This window comes from Pteropus vampyrus, unplaced genomic scaffold, assembly GCF_000151845.1.
Source record: "Pteropus vampyrus isolate Shadow unplaced genomic scaffold, Pvam_2.0 Scaffold136, whole genome shotgun sequence".
Classification (NCBI taxonomy): domain Eukaryota; kingdom Metazoa; phylum Chordata; class Mammalia; order Chiroptera; family Pteropodidae; genus Pteropus; species Pteropus vampyrus.
In genome coordinates, this window is record NW_011888917.1 from 322,221 (window position 1) to 339,997 (window position 17,777).

The following is a 17,777-nucleotide window of genomic DNA, read 5'->3' on the forward strand; positions in this document are numbered from 1 at the left end:
ATCTAGCAAATGGCATTCTGAGAAAAGCAGGAGTAGTGGTACTAATATCAGATAAAATCGACTTCAAAATAAAAAAGGTAAAGAAAGATACCGAGGGACACTTCATAATAATAAAGGAATCACGTAACTCATTTCATGAGGCCAATATTACTCTGATACCAAAACCTGGTAAGGGTAACAGAAAAAAAGAGAACTGCAGACCAATATCTCTCATGAACACAGATGCAAAAATTCTGAATAAGATACTAGCAAACCAAATACAACAACATATTAAAAAGATTATACACCACGATCAAGTTGGCTTCATCCCAGGGGCAAAGGATGGTTCAACATACGTAAATCGATTAATGTGATACAGCACATTAACAAATTAAAACATAAGAATCGTATGATCTTATCAATAGATACAGAAAAGCCTTCAACAAGATACAACATCCCTTTATGATCAAAACACTTAACAAACTCAGTAAAGAAGGAAAATACTTTAACATGATAAGGGTTATATATGACAAACCCTTAGCCAACATTATACTTAAAAACTAAAAACCTTCCCTCTAAGATCAGGAACAAAGCAAGGCTATCTACTATCGCCACTCTTATTCAATATAACATTGGAAGTCCTAGCAAGTGCAATCAGACAAGAGAAAGATATAAAAGGCATCTAAATAGAAAACAAAAAAGTTACACTGTCACTATTTGCAGATGACATGATTCTCTATATAGAAAACCCTAAAGACTCCACAAGAACACTAACAGAAACAATAAGCAAATATAGTAAAGTCTCTGCATACGAAATCAACATTCAAAAATCCATAGCATCCCTATACTCTAACAACAAAGTGTCAGAAAAAGAAGTTGAAAACATAATTCCTTTTGCAACTGCAACAAAAAGAATAAAATACCTAGGAATAAATTTAATGAAACATGCGAAGGACCTATATAATGAAAACCAAAAGACCCTATTAAAAGAAATAGAAGAAGATACAAATAAATGGAAAAATATTTTGTGTTCTTGGATTGGAAGAATCATCATAGTTAAAATGACCATATTACCTACAGCATTATACAGATTTAATTCAATCTCCATTAAAATTCCATCAACATTTTTAAAGAAATAGAACAAAAAATTATCAGATTTGTATCGAACCACAAAATACCCAGAATTGCCAAAGCCATCCTGAGAAAAAAGAATGAGGCTGGCGGCATCACTCTGCCTGACTTCAAATTATACTAGAAAGCAACAGTAATCAAATTGGCATGGTATTGGCAGGAAAACAGACACACAGACCAGTGGAACAGAATCGAGAGTCCAGAAGTAAACTCATATTTATATGGGCAAATAATTTTTGACAAAAAAGCCAAAAACATACAGTGGAGAAAGGAAAGCCTCTTCAATAAATGGTGCTGGGAAAACTGGAAAGCCACCTGTAAAAGAATGAAACTAGACTGTTTTCTATTACTACACACCAAAATGAACTCAAAATGAATTAAGGACCTGAATAGAAGGCCTGAAATAATAAAATGCATAAAAGAAAACATAGGAACGAAACTCAAGAACCTTGGACTTAAAGAGGATGCTATGAATTTGACCTCAAGGGCAAAGGAAGTAAAAGCGAAAATAAATGAATGGGACTACATCAAACTAAAAAGCTTCTGCTCGGCAAAAGAAACCATCAAGAAGATGAAGAGACAACCATATTAATAGGAAAATATATTTGCAAGCAACACCTCCAATAATGGTCTAATATCCAAAATATACAAAGAACTCATACGACTCAATAACAACGAAAAAACAATCCAATCAAAAAATGAGCAGAGGACCTGAACAGACACTTTTTCTAGAGGACATACAAATGGCCAACAATATATGAAAAGATGCTCATCACCTCTATTAGGGAAATGCAAATCAAAACCACAATGAGATACCATCTCACACTTGTTAGAATGACTATAATCATCAGGACAGGCAATATTGAATGGGGAGAAATAGGAAACTTCGTACACTGTTGGTGGAACTGCAAATTGGTACAGCCACTATAAAAAACAGTATAGAGTTTCCTTAAAAAACTAAGAATTGATCTACCATATGATCCAGCAATCCCAGTACTGGATATTTATCCCAAAGACTTGAAAACTCATATCTATAAAGATATTTGCACACCGATGTTCATAGCAGCATTATTCACAGTGGCCAGGACATGGAAGCAACTGAAGTGGCCTACAACAGAGGATTGGCTAAAGAAACTGTGGTACATATATATACAATGGACTATTACTCAGCCATAAGAAGAGATGAAATACTGCCATTGTGACACATGAATGGAACTTGAGATAATCATACTAAGCAAAATAAGCCAGACAGAAAAAGTTGAAAATAACATGATATCACTTATTTGTGGGATATAAACCTAAAAGCAACAAATGAGCAGGACTAACAAACAGAGACTTGTGGACATGGGCTATAGACTAGTGGTTACCAGAGGACTATATAGTAGTTGTTACTAGTGGGGTGGAGGAGGAGAAGGAAGGTAGATGGGGTAAAGGGGATTAAATATAGTGGGGGTAGAGGGAGAGTGAAGTACGTAAAGGGGATCAACTATATGGTAGCTAAAGGAAACTAGACTTTGGGTGGTGAACACACAATAGTATATACAGATGTCAAATGATAATGTATACCTGAAAATTATATGATTGTATTAACCAATGTTACCCCAATAAACATAAAAAAAAAAGAAATCATGTGAGGAGATGGATGTGTCAACTAATCTTATAGTCAGAATAATTTTGCAATATATACATGTATCAAATCACCATCTAATACACCTTAAACTTATAAAATATTATATGTCAATTATTTCTAAGTAAAGCTGAAAAAATAAAAATAAGTTCCACATGTAAGTGATACATACTGAATTTGTCTCTCTCTGTTTGGTGTATTTTACTTAGCATAATGCCCTCTAGATTCATCCATGTTATTGCAAATGGCAGGATTTCCTTCTTTTTTAATGAATAAATAAATACATACATACATATTCCTGTGTGTGTGTATGTATGTATTTATTCATTTATACCACCTTTTCTTTATCCATTCGCTTGATGACAGGAAGTTAAGTAGTTTTTATACTTGGCTATTTTGAATAATGCTGCAGTGAACATGGGAGTGAGTACAGGTATCTTTTCAAGATATTAATTTTTTTCCTTGGACATATACCTAAAAGTGGGATTGGTAGATCATATAGTAGTTTTATTTTCAATTAAAAAAAAAAAGTCAGTATTGTTTTTATATGGCTATACCAGTTTACATTCCCACCAACAGTGTACAAATGTTCTTTTTCCACCACGTTTTTGCCAGCATTTGTAATCTCTTGTCTATATGATAATAGATAAGTGTGAAGTGACACTTCATTGTGGTTTTCATTTGCATTTCCAGGATAATTAGTGACATTGAGCACATTTTCATGTACCTATTGTCCATCTGTATGCTTTCTTTGGAAATATAACTATTCAAATAGTTTGTCCAGTTTTTAATTGGATTCTTTGTTTTTTTTGCTATTGATTTGCTATTGATTTGTATGAGTTTCTTATATATTTTAGATTTTAATCTCTTATTGAATATGTGGTTTGCAAATAATTTCTCCCATTTTATAGATTGGCTTTTCATTCTGTTGATAGTTTCATTTGCAGTGCAGAAGCTTTTTGGTTCTACTTCTTTATGTCTTTTTTTTCTATTGTCAATTCCAAAAAAAAATCATTGTCAAGACCAGTGCCGAGGAGCTTATCTCCTCTGTTTTGGTTGTTCAGTAAACTACCAGCTAGGAACACCAGAGAGACTTGCCCAGGTTTCTGTTACTTGTAGTGAGTCCCCACACAAATTTTCCAGATAGGAGCCAATGCTCTAGCTGGACTAGATCTTCTTATTCTTAGCATGAATGTAGAATGCCTTTCAGCAAAACCTTTTAGAGAACTTTGAGGAACAAGATTTATTACTCAGAGGTCCTGGAGGTCTTTGCCTGACCAAGGGCCACACAAGAAGGTCATAGGTAAAGAGAAAGAGAGGGGACCTGGGAGTCTGCCTTTATTAGGATACCAGGGTGAAGAGTCTAGGGTTTCATGGATTCATTCTTTATTGGCTTTTTTAAAGCATAAAACTGAGAATCAGGGTCACTTAGACAGTCAATGATCTAGGTTACCTGGGTTTTTTCAAAGGGGACCATTCATAGGTGGGGGTGGCATAATTCACACCTGATTGTTTTGCTAGTAGCTATGTCATACAGCTAGCAGTATGTTTAATCAAGATGGATGACTTTTGAAATGGCTGTCTCGGCAATCAAAACCTTAAAGTCATGCACTTATGCTACAATCAAAAAGCTTAATTAATGTCAGACACATTACCTGTATGGAGAAAGGTAAACATATGTTGCTTCCTAAGCAACAGTCCAAAAAATGAGAAACAATAATAATCATGTAGAGCATAGTCACTTAATATTTGTAGAATATAATTATATTTCAGATAATCTGTTTGGTTCTCTGAAGTGTATTGTTAATATATGTTTGCTTTCTTGACCCCAGGCCCAACAATAATTCAATATAGAATAGAAATAAGGACTCTCTTCCAAAGGGATATAAACAATGATACTACGCTAGGAGCTGATGAGTCAACCAAGTGTGGCTTTGCTCCTACACAAATATGCTTAATAGAATGAATCAAACACTATCTCCTTAAAAAAATCATCCTTCATTGTCTGATTAACTATGATCTGACAGTTCTGGTATCTGTGGTTATAGTTGAATTCATTGATTTATTAGCAGTTTTCTTATTGGTACAATTATTTCAGCAAGAGAAACCTCAATTTGATCACATTTTAAAGTCCCTAGAGTACTGCTGTTATATTATCCTATATTTTAGCATACTCAATTACCATAGCAATTATACAATGCTGCATTCTCAATCCAATAAGATAAATGTCCATGACCCAAACCGGTTTTTAGTGCCTTTTACTTTTATCTAAAGATATCCACCCATTTGGTTTTAAAATCACATTATGAGTGACCATGTTAATGTAGTTAATCATTTGATTCCACCCACTTCATGCTTTAGTTTAAAGCCCTAACCAGTAGAGAGTTTGGTCAAGGCATCTAAAATTTTCTTTGCTGTTTGAGCAGAGCTAAGCTAGTATAAAGCAGATAAAATACATTAAGTAGAAATATGCTTCCTAAGAAAGAATTTTAAATGCATTTGAACTATAGTGAAGAAAGAGTCTCAATAGTTACCTTAACAGCTCTATAAAACTTCTTTTAGTTATAAATATGGATACAATGGCAGGCCTATTTGATTCATGTTATTTTCTGATTATTATTATCATTGTATTCTTACTAAATATATCTATGAGTAGATGGCAATATGCTTGTCTTTTCAGTGTAATATAAATGTGTTATTTTGATCTTGGGAAATGTAACATAAAACCTCAAGACATTTGAGTCAAGTGGTATAAAATTTGTAATTCTTGTGATCACACTTTCACACAGAAAATGTACGAAGTTCAAAATCTGGATACTAAGAATCAAAGATGGAAAATCAGTGCAGGACATGTTGATGTGTATAATGAACATTTACTGCTTTAGCATTTACAATTGAAAGACAGTGATCCAGAGAGCAATAGATAGACTAGACAGTTCCAACACTATTTCTGATCAGTTTCCTTAGAAATATAACATGTTGTTTTCATTAGATCAGACTTGGTTCTCCAGTGAGCCAGCACACACAGATGTATATTACCATTGTAATATCTGTAAAACATGGAACTATAAAATACAATTTATGCAATACCACCAATGGAGAACATATAGCAGTGGATGTATTGACATTTCTTGACAAAGTTTCCAAAGGGGATGTTTTGTAAAACTATTATTAACTCTTACATTTAGCATAGTGTTCATTGTTCTTTGGGGAATACAGCTAAAAACACTGTTAATTATTGTTTTAACATCTGCAACAGGAAAAAAAAAGTCTTAATTTAAACTGTTGATAAGAATACATCTATTATTCCCATGTTCATAACAATACACCAGATCTAAAAGCAATCTATTTCTATTAAAGATCCTTTACAATGTTTATTTAAAAATATATAATTTATTTTTCATATTTAACAATGTCAAACAACAAATTGTCCAGTTCAACCATAGGTATAATACTTAAAATAAGAGACATTTTTTTTCTGTTGTAAAGGTAATTTGCAGAGAGATAAGCAAGAAATATATACAAAAATACTATGTCTAAAAACAACAGGTATAAAATATTTCTTATCATCTGAATCAACGATTTCCAGGATTAAAGTCATATTTGAACCATATTTTGCCTTTACTTGTACAACAGGACTATTTCAGTAGATCATAACTAGATCTCTTATAGTAGAGTCAGTGGTTTTACATCCACAGTCTCAGGAGCTACAAAGTATACATCTATCATGCCCTGTTTTCCAGTCATGTAAACCTATGGTTGAAATGGAAATATAGTTATTAGATCTCAATACAGCAAGTTAGGAGCTAGATGCCGGACAAGAAAATATTTCAATGTCCTATCACAGTTCAGCTGCTATACGAAGTGGCTTTGGACAATGCTCCAGTGAATACTATAATAACATGAGATGACAGATGTAATGCTGCAGAATATTAGAGTGGGGCTGAGTTAGTTCAATAAACTTTCAGAGAACAACAAAGAGTATTTTACCGGCACTGGAGATAACTTTCATATAAAACTCCATAACTGATTCTTACCAGTTGTCATGATAAGTACATCATATAATTGGCCCACACCCACTTGACTTTTTTCATACTCCTCGACTAAGAACTAAGATGTCTTTTAAAATTAAATTATTATTATTTAAGTCTATTTCATTCAATGTAGTTTTATGCATTTCTACCTTTTCTTGTCATAATATGCCAATAAAAGTTTTCTATTCATAATTTCATTGAATGAATAAAGAATAATTAAATGATCAAACAATGGAAGTGTAAGTATCCTTGTGTTATTCATTTTATTTCCATAGTTGTAAAATCTATGAAGTATTCTCAATATAGATACTGATCTGCCTAGCTTTTAAGGAATGGCAGTGTGAAAACTTCTGCAATCTGCTTATCTGATAAAATTGACCACTTTTTTTTCTTAATTGACGTAATTGCTTCATTGCTAGGAAGATACACTTATTTTTTCATGATACGCTGTTTCAGAGTTTGAATCTTTCTTCTTTATTTAAATGCTTTTGCTTCCAATTCCTTAAGCACTACGAGACTCTATTTGTGTATGGCTCTTATCATTTGAACTTGTATTTATTTATGCACATATCTTCCTTTCAAAATTGTAAACATTTCAAATGCAGCATCCATAGCTTGTTTTATTATTTTATCTTCATCATTGTCTTATGGTACCTTGAAAACTGGAGAGAGAAGGAGGGTCACTTTCTTATACTTGTCAATTCATGGAAAACTGTCTACATTAATCTCATTGTGGTGAAAACAATTTGACCTCAGAGGAGATGCTCAATACTATCATCATAATACAGAGAGTAATTCTTTATATATTCAAAGAATAGTAACTCTTTCCTAGTAAAAGGAGAAAAAGTTTACTTTGCCCTTTATATTTGTTCTATGCTTACCACATTTCAGCGATGTTCTGAAAAAAATCAAAATATTGTCCATTTGAAAAATAATAGTTCCCATGCTTAGTTAAATATAAAAAAACTGTAAAAAATAAGTATCTTCCTTTTCATAAATAGTAATATTCATAAGAACAGTTACTGTAATGAATTCATTTAGTCCTTTTAAAATTTTTCTTATATATTTGAATTGATTTATAATTAAAAACTCTATACTCTTGTGCTGAATTTCATTTTAGGGAGAAAAGAAAGTAATTATGCTTCTACATGTTTTAGCAGATGAAGAAGGTTATTTTATCCTTGTCTCTTAAGCTAAAATGGTTGAACCACTATAATATGCTGAACACTTTTATTCCAGGCTATTTAAAATATCCTCTCAGTATACAAAAAGGAAATTATGAATGCAGATAAGCTTCTGGAAAATTCTATTTATAGAGATGGTAGCACCTGTTTCTTCCCCATTTCTCTGTAGTCACAATAACAAAAGCGTGGTGGTTAAAAGAGGTGTAGACTTTATTGTGAGAAATGTATCTAGTGGGATGAAAAAATGAAAAAGTTGGTTTGTGCACATCTGAATGAGGTCTAGAAGAATAGATACCAACCAATCTGTGTTTCATGAAAAAAATTAATGTTTCTGCAAAAAAAGATGTAAAAGATATCAGATTCTGAAGCCACAAATTTTTATTGCCAAGCAGGACTGCTTTTCAGAAGAAGCCTGCATCTGTTATAAACAGACCAGACGGATATACACAGAAATAGAAAGCTTCAAAGAATGTGTGTGATTCACATGCCTTGCTTTAATAGCAGTATCAAGCTTTCTTTTGAAATAGATTGGTCTTCGAAGCAGGTGTCCTAAAGGTGCCATCATACTGCTAAAATCAGCCAGTATTTGAAAGCTTGCCAGCTTGAAGGCCATTAATTGACAAGCTGTGAAAGTCCAGCATCAAAGGAAAGGAATTACACAAAGAGGTGAGCCTTGATTCCTCGCACCTCTCCCAGAGAAACAGCAGAGGGAGCTGCCAATCTTTTCAAGATTGAAGTGTATGCAACGTGCAATTCAATGATGAACCTCTAAATAAGAATTTCACTGGATCACTATACTGTCTTTAATTATCTTATGGCAGTTGATTTATGTAATTTTCTCAAAGTACAAATCCAGAGTTACTTGGGGGAAAAAATTAAAAACAGAAAAATATAGCACCTAGCTTATAGTTCCTAGTTGCTAAGATTTGTGTGGTAGCCAAAATGATGACACTGTGGTACTCTCATAGGTAGAGTTATGCTCATTCTAACCACAGATATTGCAAGACTATTCAGATCCCTTCTCATCTATAAGGACTTTTTTGTGTGTAAATATAGTTACATTTCTCCTCGTTCCTTTCTGAGATGTGCCTCAGGAATGTAGCAAGATTTAAAAGTAGGCCCATTGAGCCATTGTGAAGACTTGGTTACAGATTTTTTTTAAATGCAGAAAAATGATTATATAACACTAGAAGTATTTATTCAGTGTCAGCCATGACTTGAGATGAAGTGCACATCTCTCTCTTCACTTGACTGCTAATTGCCTCAGGCAATCCTTTTGAAAATACAATACAGTGGTAAACTACAAAACAGAAAACCTGGCTTTGCTAAATGATGGAAGAGCCTCATAAGAATTTGAAATTGGTTATTAAAAAATTCATTCAGTCAGCTACGAGGCAATTAAACGTGGTGCCTTGACATTAAGGAGTGTCTCATTGCATTTGCTGAGTGAGAAGCTGTCCTGGTAGACAGTGCCTCACTGCTTTTATTTCCATATTATACAGTTTCAAACTTAAGAAGCCTAGCTGAGAAAAATATTTGGAAGAATGCTCATTCCTACTTCCCACTACCAGAAGCTTGATTTTTTCTTAAAAATGTGGCCTATTTCTTTTTTCTGCTGCATTAAAATAGAACTTGGAAAGGTAAAGATATGAGATTATTCATATTTACATTCACATTTATATAAAAGAATATTGACTGGTCCCTATAAAACTATCAGAATTTAAAAAGCCCTCTGTGGAGTAATTTAAATCAGAGGTGCACATGCCAGCTCTACACACTAGGTGGACATTTTTACAACACTTGGAATGTTGGTGCCATATTGTTTGAAGGCATGTATGTATATTCCTTATTCAAAGATCTTAAGGTAACCTAGATTTTGACCTGATTTCTAATTCAAGCAATTTCAAACAAATATTTTCAAATCATAATTTGAGATTGTTTTTTATCTGTGAAGTCTTTTAGGTAACAGAAGATTCTAAAATCATAGTTAATCTGGTTTTAAATAAACTTAATTCTCTATGTTGCAAATAGAATTTTTAAAATATATTTTGAATTAATTTGGATTTTAAAAAATGTTAAAAAAAAAAAAGAAAAGAAAAAGAAATGCTACAGAGATAGTACAGAGCCTATCCATAGTGCCTCACACTTACATGACCATGGTGCATTTATCAAACTTAAGATATTAACATTGGTGCAATGTTTTTAATTAAACTGTATATTTTGAATATATAAATTTTGAAATTTATGCATATATTTACCCAGGTTTTTTTTCCTTTCTCTTCCAGAATATAGTATAAGGTATTCTGTTGCCATTAGTTGTCATGTCACCTTAGTCTCCTCTAATCTAACAGTCTCTCAGTCTTTCTTTTTCTATTTAAAATATCTTCCTAAAAGATTAAGATCTTGACATTTTGGAAGAGTGAGTATTGCTAAATTATTTTGTTGAACATAGCTATGCTTTCTCATGATTATAATGAGATTATGAAGCATATCACAAAAGATTATGTCTTTCTTACATCAGGGAGTACACATCAAAATGACTCATAAATGGTAACGTTAACCTTGATCATTGGGGTGAGGGAGCATCTGCCAACTTTCTTCACTGTACACTTACTATTTTTTCAATGTTGAATTCTGTTGGTTAGAAATGAGTCTCTAAATCCAGCTATCCTAAAGAGGAGGGGAATGAATTTCCACTTCCTGGAAAGAGAAGTATCAAAGAATCTTTGGACATATGTTAAAATGACCACAGTAATTAATACATTTTTCGGCCAAGATAATTTAAGTCCATGCAAATATTATTTTCCTATAGTATGTATGCTGTGTGGTTCTTAAATGCATTTCTTATTGTTGAGTCTTGCTTTTTTATGAAATCTGACAATTTCTTTCTTTTAACTTGAATACTTATTACTATCCTTTCACTTAAAATAATATGTTTATGTTTAAATTCAACTGCTTTCTCTTTGTTTTCTATTTGTCCTATTTTTGAACCACTTTTTTTCTGACTTCATTTGAATTCCTTATATTTTATAAATTTGATTTTTTTCTCTTTTGTTGATTTATTGACAACAAAATAAATAATACTTGGTGTTATTATTTTAGTGACTATGTTATGGTTCATTATAGACATGTTTTAAATTATCACAGCCTAAAATTAAGTGGTAATATAAAAGCCTTGAAATAATATGCTTTCCTTTTTCTCTTCTTATTCTTTGGGCTACTGAGGTCATATGTTTTACTTTTACATATGTTTATGTTTTAAGCACTAATTTATGTTGTTATTAAATTTATTTATATAGTCAACTATCTTTTAAAAGTGATTTATATCACGTTGTATACCTTAAACTTACATATGTTATGTGCTATATCCAAAAAAAGTTGGAGGGGAAAAAAAAAAGGATCAGTGGTTGCCAGAGGTGGGAGGGGGGAGATGAATAGGCAGGACACAGAGGAATTTTAGAGCAGTGAAAATACTCTGAATAAGATTATAATGATGGATATATATCATTATACATTTGTTCAAACTCATAGAATGTACAACACCAGACGTGAACCCTAAGATAAACAGTGGACTTTGGGTGATTATGATATGTCACTGTAGATTCATCCTTGGTAAAAATATGTTATTCTGATGAGTGATGTTGATAATGGGAGATGCTATGAATGCATAGAGGCAGAGTATGTATGTGAAACCTCTATACACTTCTCTCAATTTTGTTATAAATCTAAAATTAACATAAAAGTGATCTTTAAAAGCATATATTTTCAAAGTGATTTATATAAAAAGAAATATGTTTATTTTTTATCCATGTAGTTATCATTTTTGATGCTCTTCATTCTTTGTGTATTTCTACATATCTATAGGGCATCATTTACCTTGTATCTGAAGTACTTCCTTTGACATTTTCCTAGTGTGGCTCTTTCTCTAATGAATTCTTTCAGCTATTGTATCTACAAAAATACTTTACTTTATCATTGTTTTTAATAGAAATTTTCCTGAGATCAAATTCTAAGTTGACATCATATTTCATACATTAAAGATTTTGCTCTGCTGTCTTCTTGCTTGCACTGTTTCAGAAAAGAAATGTGCTGGCATCTTTATCTTTGTTTCTCTATATATAATGTCTTTCTTTTCTGACTGCTTTAAAATTTTTCTCTTCATTACCAGTTTTTAAGCAATTTGATTATAATATACCTTTGTGCAGTTTCTTCTTTAGATTCTTTGAGTTTCTTAAGTCTGGAAATTTTATAGCCATTATTTCGTCAAGAATTTTTCTTTCCCTCCTCCTGGTTTGAGAACTCCAGTTACAGCCCTATTAAGTTACTTAAACTTGTCTCATGGTTCATTGATGCTTTGTGTGTGTATATGTGTATGTATATACTTTATTATATATTTTTATTATATATAATATATATCATATGTGTATGTTATACATAAAGGCAATTTAGTCTTTATTTTCTCTTTGTTTTGGATAGTTTATATTTCTATGACTTAAATTCATTAATCTTTTATTTTGTAATATTTAATTTACTCTTAATCTCATTTACTAATCCCATCTATTAATACTAGTGTATTTTTTCTGCTCAGATGTTGTTCTGTTCATCCATAGATGTTTGAATAATATGTGTATATGTATGTACATATTTTCTAAATTACAATTTCCAAGTTATAATAACTCTTTTAATATTTTTTTTGGCTAATTCTAACCTCTGTGCCAGTGGTTAAAGGGTGTCTATTGATTCATTTTTCTTGCAATAATGAATCATACAGTCATGTTTTCTTACACACCTAGCACTTTATGAATGAATGTCAAATACGATTTTACATTTACCTTGTCAGGTGTGGAATAATTTTGTATTTCTATACTTATCCTTTAACTTCTTTGTCCTAGGACACATTTCTTTTACTAGAAATCACCTTGACCCTTTGAGATCTTGCTTAGAGATTCTTCAGGCAGGACAAGAGCTATGTTTAATCTAGAGCTAATTCTAATTATTTTCTTCTAAGTATCCTGCACAGTACCTTGTGAATTATAAGCTTTTCCTGTATAGGTGATAGAAATTAACAACAACAAAAAAATATAGAAATAAAATAAACACATAATGAAGATTTTTTAAAAGTAACTTCTGTATTCCTTTTATCTTTTAGTAGTATCATTTTCTCTCTGACCTCAGGTAGTTTCCTCACGAGCATATGCTGATCAATATTCTTATCAATATTTTAGGGGAAATTTCTACAGATCTCCAGAGTTCTCTCTCATTCTGTGCAGCTCTCCTTTCTAGTCCTCTGTCCTATAAATTCTAGATGCTTTCTCTTTCATAGGTTCCAGATGGCTCTACCAAATTGGAGGTGTCTACTTGATTTGAAAGCTTCTCTTTCATTGCCTTGTAGCTTATAAACACTTTGAAGGTTGTCAACTATGGCAACCATAAGATTCTTCGTATTCGTGTCCCATCTCTCAGGGTCATTGTATTTTGTTTTATGAGGCCCAGTGTCTTAAAAACAAGTTTCTTATTTTGTGTGTTTGTTTGTTTGTTGTTGTTGCTTCAAGTAGATGGATAAATCCTGTCCCTGTTATTCCAACATGTTCAAAGGTAGGATTCCTTCAGCTTTTCTTGATTCCATACTGGATTCACTTTAGTAACCATTTTAAAACTATTTAACTCTGTCTTCTTCTCCAAAAGTTTAACATATCTCTATGGCTTCTCTCCTAAATTCCAACCTCACTTTACCAGATGCTAATCTATGCTCCCTTGTAGATATTCAAAAGCAGTTCTGTCTATATATGAAAAAATACATACAAAACAAACTTTAAAATATTGAAATCATACAAAGTATCTAGTCTGAGTATAATAAAACTAGAAATAAGTAAGATAATGACATCTAAAAATAAAAAAACGTATATTTAGAAAATACACAACTGACTTTTAAGTAATGCATTGGTCAGAGAGAAAGACATGAATGAAGTTAGAAAATATTTTGAATTAACAAAATAAAAGCATACATCAAAATTTGTGTTATGCAATTAAAGCAATGCTAATAAGAAAATTTGTAGAAATATATGATTATATCAGAAGAAAAGAAATGTCTCTAATCAAGAATCTATTTTTTTTCCACCTTAAGACACTGTATTTCAGATTTAAATTTTGAAATGTCACAGTTTATAATGGGATTTGCAGTTTCTTCTTTATATAGCCTATTACTGGTTCTAATTTAAAAAAAAATACGTATGCGTGTATATATAAAATATGTGAGATAATGCAAACAGTGTTCTAGTTTGAAAGAAGAAAACAAAAAACAAAACAAAAAAATTTTCACACTAAACTCATGCCACCCTTGAGCTTGAATTCTCTTGTATGAAGTAGCTTACATTTTCCCTTCCACTTGCCCAAAGTTTATTTGTTCTTTAAAGCCAAGTTCAAGCCTTAACTTCTTAAGCTTCTCAAAAATGCACTGTTCTTTCATATGCTACTTGTATTATACCATGTAGCATTATTTTGGAATAAACCCAGGTTAATTTCAATTTGATGATATTTTTCAGCTTTTCACCATCCATTCAGTTCACGGCTGTGTCTTTGGAGATAGAATAATGCCTGGAATAGCGTAGATGCTCAATAAATACATTGAATGAGTGAATAAGCGTTAATGGTTAATATCTCCTTTAATTGTTGAACGACGTGAAGCTAATCAAATTAAGCATTTCCAGTTTCTGGTTTTAAGTGAGAGATGCAATGATCCAAGTAGAAAAATCATTAACCCCTCATCATCATCTTTCACCTCTCCATCTTAGAGATAACACTTGTGTTCAGGGCACAGTTATTCCTTTAGACTTGGCACAAAGGTTTTCCTGCAACGATCAGAAATTTCAAATCACCAGGGCTCAGAATGTTGTTACAGGATGTTCTCTTTGGGTTGTCAGCTATGGGAAACAATTTCACAATGCCTCTTGATCTTTCTACAAAGACATTTTACTTTGGGAATATTTTGCTATTTCAATTCTATTTAACTATTTTGAATTCTGTATTCTCTTGAATCTCATATCTTATTTATGTGATGATACTGCTTTGCTCCAATTACTGAACCGGTAGAATAAGTTTATATTTCTTTTGTAGACATATTTTCATGATGGTCTACAAGAACCGTTGAATTTAGAGACTATTAGGCATTTAATTTAATAAAACAATTAAATATGTGTGATTTAAAATCAATACATCTGGTTTCAAATTCAGATCTGTCACCATATTCAGTTAAGTTGGAAGCTATTTAAACTTACTAAGACTCAGTTTCTTCTTCTATGAAATAGGAAAATTATAACTGCTTCTTAGGTTTATTTCCAGAATTATGCTCAATAAGGTAAATTCTTGTTAGGACTTAGTAGTAGTAATAATTATGACAGTTGTATTAGTATAATTGTTATTATCAAGGAAAATGTATATAGGGATTTGCAGTCTAACAAGGATACTTCTTATAATTAGGTCTCCTAGTACGTAGTGAATGATTCATTTCTTGAAGTACATTTTTTTCTTGATAATAGGCTATATTTAATACCCAATTGACAAAAAAAAAACAAATTTATGATGATAAGTGTAACAGATTATATTGTATAACACATGTGATTAACTAGACAGTGAGTTTTCCCAGAAAACTCTTTAACAAATGCTAGATATATTTCTCATTTTTTCATTATGACTGAGCTCACCATATATCTGCTAAATTAATAGGGTTTAGAAGTCAGATCCCTAATAGAGTTTCTGACTTTTCCAAGGTGAATAGTGATAACTTACACTGCAATGTCTCTGTTTTTACCCTGAGCTGAAGGCAACACAGATCTTATTAAGATCAGAACTACAAATAGAGAAAAAATAATCAAACTCTAGAACAAAAAAAATATATATCTGCCTTTCTAATCTCCTGTGTTTTGTTTTGGCTTCATGCATTCAACCTCATTCTGCCACTGGCATTGACTTGCATACTGAGTTTTGTTAGAGTGATGACCTCCAACTGAAATATGGTTGGTAAAGATTTTTTTTTTCCTTTAAAACATCATTTTGCCTGTGTAGAGAGTATCTTATGCAGAGTATCCTAAAATTTTCTTTGAAAAAAAATGAAAATATTTATTCACATGATGACTATATTAAATATACTTCTTATATTTATCTTTTGAATAATTTATTTACTCATTCAATTGATAAATGTCTTCAGAAATAATATATCTCTTTGCTGAACAATTTCGACTTTCGTATATTGAAATAGAAAAAAATGAAGGCATTTAGCATTGTATTATAGGAACTTTCAGTATGTTCCTTATATATGAAGTTAAAATATATCTTAATAGCATGGTATAGTGCTAAGACCTACCTCACTTTGTTATAAATTTATGCAGTTGTAAAAATAAATGATATTGTTAAGACTACTACTATTAGAAATCCATACATTAGAGTCTAAATCATAATGACAAACATTTTATTTGAATTTGGTGAATTTGTAATATAAGCAATTGATCAGTAAGAAGAAATAACTTATGTGCATGCATAAGGACATGCATGCACACACACATGTGCACATGCACATACATACACACCAGCTTTTAATCAGTTTTTGCTACATAACAAACCACCTCAGAACAAAATGACGTCAGTTATGTGTGAATTGATGGTTCTGGCTGTAGTCTGGGACTGTCTCTCCATAGGATCTCTCATCCTTATAGAAGCTAGTCTGAATCCCTTTGAATTTCAATTTCAAAACATGAAGATGAGTACAACAGAACCTGAAATACTTCTTGGACATTGCATGATGTCAAATCTGCCATATCATATCTGTCAAAGCAAATCAAGCACACAGCCAGTCCAGATTCAAGGGAATGGAAAAATAGACACCACTTCTTAAATGAGAAGTATCATAGTCACATTGCAAAGACGCATGTGTATAAAGTTGGAGACATTTGCAAGAAATCTACCATATCTACTGTAAGTCTTCTATTAGTTCAGGTAATAATGCACATCTTTTCTTCCTAAATGACTCTATTGTCGTTACTGTCAAAATAGGTAAGATTATGCATTTATGCTGTGCCTCCACCTTTTATTTGCAGCGTACATCAACATTCTGTTAGAACCTATATTAAGAAACTGCATGCTACCGTTTAAGGAAAGTTTCCAGATGCCCCTTTGTTTTGTTTTACTTTTTAAATTTTAACTTACTTGTTGTTTGGTTGTTTGATTTTCCTATTCAGAAACCAGTGGGAGAAAGACTGGTCAATACCCAAGTGTACCTAAATCATGTATATGACACCAACTTTCCAGTGTCCACAAATTCCATGTACTTGCAGTCTGAGACTTTTAACTTGAAATAAGAGAAGCATTATTTCTTGTGTTTCCCTGATTTTCATAAAAAACTTTTAGATATATCCCAATCAAGTGTGAATCATTCGTTTTCAGTATTACGCAAATATAAAATACTTAGATGATTCTATTATCAATGTTTTTCTGGGCTTAATTTTTACAAGGCTCAATTAAGTTTTACATAGTTATGACATCATATTTTAGAAATATTATTTGTCTTCTCTAATGTCAGTGTTAAGATTAGCACTTCAGACTGTGAGTAGAAATTAACACAATTTTAACAAATTATTTAACAAATAATTTTAAAATATAAATTTTATTTTATTTTAAATTTTCCTATACTGACATAATCACAAGACTATTTAATTAAATAACATTCAAGATAAAATAATAGCATTTTCTTTTTTATTACTTTTACTTGAGTGCTAAATTAATAATAATTTATTATTAATATTAGTATTAGATATTAAAATTTAATCACCA